General features: G+C 42.8%; 1 protein-coding gene and 1 non-coding gene across 2 annotated transcripts in view; both read left to right on the top strand.

The window, feature by feature from the left end:
• Positions 1-5243, top strand: part of RNF130 (ring finger protein 130) — a 169254-nt gene that overhangs the window by 158805 nt on the left and 5206 nt on the right. The gene's annotated exons all lie outside the window — the stretch shown is intronic.
• On the top strand, positions 70-210 carry LOC119469306. The gene has a single exon (XR_005198108.1). It is a non-coding gene; the product is annotated as a U4 spliceosomal RNA (small nuclear RNA).

The following is a 5243-nucleotide window of genomic DNA, read 5'->3' as shown; positions in this document are numbered from 1 at the left end:
TGCTGGGATTACAGGTGTGACCCACCACGCCCAGCCTCCATTCTTGATTTTAAAAGAAAATAACTTTTAAGCTTTGTGCAGTGGCAGTATCGTAGCCAATGAGGTTTATCCGAGGCGTGATTATTGCTCATTGAAAACTTTTCCCAATACCCCACCATGAGGACTTGAAATATAGTCGGCATTGGCAATTTTTGACAGTCTCTATGGAGACTGTATAAAAAAATAATAAATAAATAAATGGAAAAAAGCAAAGAACTTTTAGCAAACTAGGAAACAGAGTACTTAATCTAATAATTGATTTTTCAAAACTACAGCAAACATTATACTCATCAGTGAAATATTAAACACTTTTCCCCTAAGTTTGTAAATAAGGTTATCTGCTGTCTCTGTCTCTTTCAACTTATATTGACAGTGTTAGCCATTACAATATGGCAAGGAAAATAAATAAAAGGTGTGAGGATTAGAAAGGAAGAATGAAACTGTCACTCTTCACAGAGAAAACGATTAGATGTAGAAAATTCAATTTATATATTCTGCAAATCAGCTCTTAATAAGTAAATTTAACAGGGTCAATTATATATAGACTAACAATAAGCAATTTAAAATGAAATTTTTGGCCAGTCGCGGTGCCTCATGCCTGTAACCCCAGCACTTTGGGAGGCCGACGTGGGTGGGTCACCAGAGGTCAGGAGTTCGAGACCAGCCTGATCAACATGGGGAAACCCCGTCTGTACTAAAAATACAAAAATTAGCCCGGTGTGCTGGCAGGTGCCTGTAATCCCAGCTACTCAGCAGGCTGAGGCAGGAGAATTGCTTGAACATGGGAGGCGGAGGTTGCAGTGAGCTGAGATCGCACCATTGCACTCCAGCCTGGGAGACAAGAGGGAAACTTCGTCTCTAAATAAATAAATAAGTAAAATGAAATCATCAAAAAGATATCATTTACAAAAGCATCAAAAAATACTGAGGAATATATCTAAGAGAAGATATGCAAGGCTTTTATACAGAGAACTATTATGCATTATTGAGATAAATTAAAAATGGCCTAAATAAATAAATATAGCAGGTTGATGGAATGAAGGACACAATACTATGAAGATTTTAATTCTCCCCAAAGTGATTTATAGACTATGATTTCAGTTAGATTCCAGTTGGTGGATATGAGCGTGTGTGTATTGAAACTTGACCAACTGATCCTAGAATTTTTTTTTGAGACAGGGTTTTACTCTGTCACCCAGGCCGGAGTGTAGTGGCACAATTATGGCTCACTGTAGCCGTGACCTCTGGGGCTCAGGTGATCCTCCCACCTCAGCCTCCTAAATAGCTGGGACTATAGGCATGCACCACCATGCCCGGCTACTTTTTGTATTTTTTGTAGAGATGGGATTTCACCATGTTGCCAGGCTGGTCTCAAACTCCTGGGCTCAAGCAATCCTCCCACCTTGGCCTCTCAAAGTGTTGAGATTACAGGTGTGAGCCACCATGCCCAGCCTGATCCTGGAATTTATGTGGAAATGTAGAGTCAAGAATAACAAGAACATTTTTAAGATTTTTTTTTTTTTTTTGAGACGTAGTTTCACTCTTGTTACCCAGGCCAGAGTGCAATGGCATGATCTCGGCTCACCGCAACCTCCGCCTCCTGGGTTCAGGCAATTCTCCTGCCTCAGCCTCCTGAGTAGCTGGGACTACAGGCACTCGCCACCATGCCCAGCTAATGTTTTGTATTTTTAGTAGAGACGGGGTTTCACCATGTTGACCAGGATGGTCTCGATCTCTTGACCTCGTGATCCACCCGCCTCGGCCTCCCAAAGTGCTGAGATTACAGGCGTGAGCCGCCGCACCTGGCTGAACATTTTGAAGATTAATAAAGCAAGAGGACTTAGAAACTGGAAATCAAGACTTTTGATAAAGCCCCAGTAGTTAAGACGGTAAGGTATTGATGCAAGGATGAACAGGTAGCAGAACAGAATAGAGTTCTGAAACAGCTGTGCACATACAGTCACTTGACTAATGACAGAGGTGGCACTGCACAGCAGTGGGGTAAGGATGGTCTTTTTAAGATAGTGCTGGCTCCACCGAATATTTATAAAGAAAGAAATGAATCTTAATTCCTACTTCACACTATACTGAAAAATTATTGAAATGGATGATAGACCTCAATGCAAAAGGTAAAACCATGAAGCTTCTAATAAATAAAATAAAATGTCATCAAAATCTTTAGATAGGCAAAGACTTCTTAAACTGGACTCAGAAAGCCCTAACCATACAATAAAAGATAGAAAATTTGTTCCACACTAAATTTAAGAAACTTTGCTCATCAAAATACAGTTTTGGAAGAAGGTACCTGCAACGCTTTTAACTCACAAAGGACTCATAGTCAGAAAAAAGAAAAGGAAAAAAAGACTGACAACCTGATGGGAAAATGCAGAAAGAGGCATTTCAGAGTGAAACAGATATAAAAATAGCCTGCAAATGTATGAAAAGTGTTCATCCTTTTTGGTCATTGGGGGAATATAAATTAAAACATAATGAAATGCCGTTATACACCAGCCAGAATGCTGAGATGAAAGAAACAAAATATCAATTATTAGCATAGAAAGAGAGCAACCGGAGTTCTCATTTACTGGTGGGAGTTCAGAGTTGGCACAGCCACTATGGAACATGGTCAGTGTCTGCTGAAGCTGAACATATGTACACCCTAAGACCCAGCAATCCCACTCCTAGGCATCATCTGAGGAAACTGTATTTACATATGTACAAAAGTGGCCCATGATGGCTGTAGTCGGGCACATGAATAACAAATCTGAGGCCTATAAATAAAGCTGACCTCTTGCCTGTATGACTGGAGTTCAAGTAGTTCACTGGCAGGCACTAGTCATAACCCATTTATCAGAGGTAGAACAAAGACAGGATGGAATTGGTCGACCCCCACCAGACCCTAAGTTGCCTAATCTTTCTCCCACCCCACGCAAGTGCACGTTTACCTTTTCGTATGGCTAGCATCACTGGACACTAATCAAAATCACGAGAATGGAAAGCTGCTTCCCTGCCTCACCTCCACTACTCCTCCTTTCCATGCCATGAGCATCCCCCTGTTGGAAAATGTATATCCACTGTGCCTCATGCAGCCTCCTTTGAGGCACATTCTCCATCTATATGGAGTCTGTGTTCCTGGACCTACATCTTCAAACCTGCCTCAGAATAAATCCAGCCAGGTGGAGTGACTCACATCTGTAATCCCAGCACTTTAGGAGGCCAAGGTGGGAGGATCATGTAAGGCCAGGAATTTTGGTCAACATAACAAGACCCTGGCTCTACAAAAGAAAAATTTAAAAATTAGCCAGGCTTGGTGGCATATACCTGTAGTCCCAATTACTGGAAAGGCTGAGGCAGGAGAGTTGCCTGAGCCCAGGAGGTTGAAGCTACAGTGAGCTAGGATTGCACCACTGCACTCCACTCCAGATTGGGAAACAGAATGAGAGCATCTCAAAAAAAAATTATTTTTAATTAAAAAAATTAATAAAACAGAAGAAATCCAACCATGAGTTTCTAGTTACAATGCCTGTTATTTCACAAGGCATGTGAGAAGCAGCTTGGAGTTCAGTGTCCTCCTCTACTGGCACCTCCACGTGTTCAGCTATCCCCAAAGTACCCCAAACCCAGTCCTTTGGGTTTTTATGGAGGGTTCATTACATGGGCATGACTGATTAAACTGCTGGCCATGGGTGATCAACTTAACCATCAGCTCCTCTCCCCTCCCTGGAGCATGCGGGGTGAGGCTGAAAGTCACAGCCCTCCAGTCCTGCCTTGGTCCTTCTGGTGGTCAGCCCCATCCTGGAGCTACATGGGGGCTGCCTGCCTTCACTCACCTCTTTAACACATGAAGGACACCACTGCGGAGATTCTAAAGACTTTAGGAGTTCAGGCCAGGAAGCCTGGATAAAAACCAAATATATGTTTCACAGTATCGCAGATGGCTTTATTTCATCCTGAAGAGCAGGAAACCCCTGTCATCAGCTCTTTGTTTTTCATCTTCCTCCCTTAGCACTGTTGGATTGTGCCTATACTCCTGGGGGCTGAGGATCCTTTGTCAGAAATGAAACAGGTCAGATTTTATGTGGGGCCTTGCTACTGTGTTTAGATTACTAGTAAGCATCTTTGAATTCATCCCATTTTAACATTTTTATTTATTTGTATTGGTTTTTTTTTTTTGAGATGGAGTCTCACTCTTGAGACTGGAGCGCAGTGGCATGATCTCGCTCACTGCAACTTCACCTCCTGGGTTCAAGCAATTCTTCTGCCTTGGCCTCCCAAGTAGCTATGATTGCAGGTACCCACCACCATCCTTGGTGCAGTGATTATTTCGTGGGTGTATTCTCTTTGTAGAAAGTCATTGAATGGGATACTTACGATTTGTGCACATATCTGTATCTAGGTTATACATACAAATTTTTGTATTTTTAGTAGAGATGGGGTTTCACCATGTTGGCCAGGCTGGTCTCAAACTCCTGACCTTAGGTAATCCTCCCACCTCGGCCTCCCAACGTGCTGGGATTACAGGCATGAGCCACTGTACCTGGCCTATATTTCATTTTTATTTATTAATAAAAAAATTGTTTAGGTTTTGGGACAAGGTCTCACTGTGTTGCTCAGGCTGGGCTTGAACTCCTGTGCTCAAGTGATCCTCCCACCTCAGTCTCCCTAGTAGCTGGGGTTACAGGTACTGACCATCAATCCCGACTTCATGCCAATTTTTTAAAGGCAGAAGACTTTCAATATAGAAAAGTTAAGAAAACAGAAGTTGTCCTGGTGCTCGTGTGCTAGCTTTCATTCAATACTCATCTGTTGGGTAATCTGTTGAGATTTTTGGGGGCAAACCTCCATGCCCATCAAGTTGAAGAATTTCTAATTCTAATTTCAAGGCTACAGTAATCAAGACAATATGGTGTTAGTGTTCCTAAAAGAAAAACTTAGCCAGGCATGGTGGCACATGCCTGTAATCCCAGTACTTTGGAAGGCCAAGGCAGGCAGATCACAAGATCAAGAGTTTGAGACCATCCTGGCCAACATGGTGAAACCCTGTCTCTACTAAAAATACAAAAATTAGCCAGGCATGGTGGCGGACGCCTGTAATCCCAGCTACTCTGGAGGCTGAGGCGAGAGAATTGCTTGAACCCAGGAGGTAGAGGTTGCAGTGAGCCAAGATCTCGCCACTGCCCTCCAGGCTGGGCAACAGGGCAAGA

Source organism: Cebus imitator, unplaced genomic scaffold (genome assembly GCF_001604975.1).
Source record: "Cebus imitator isolate Cc_AM_T3 unplaced genomic scaffold, Cebus_imitator-1.0 Scaffold625, whole genome shotgun sequence".
Lineage (NCBI taxonomy): Eukaryota > Metazoa > Chordata > Mammalia > Primates > Cebidae > Cebus > Cebus imitator.
Note: the sequence above shows the minus strand (reverse complement) of the source record. Positions and strands in the feature narration are given on the sequence as shown.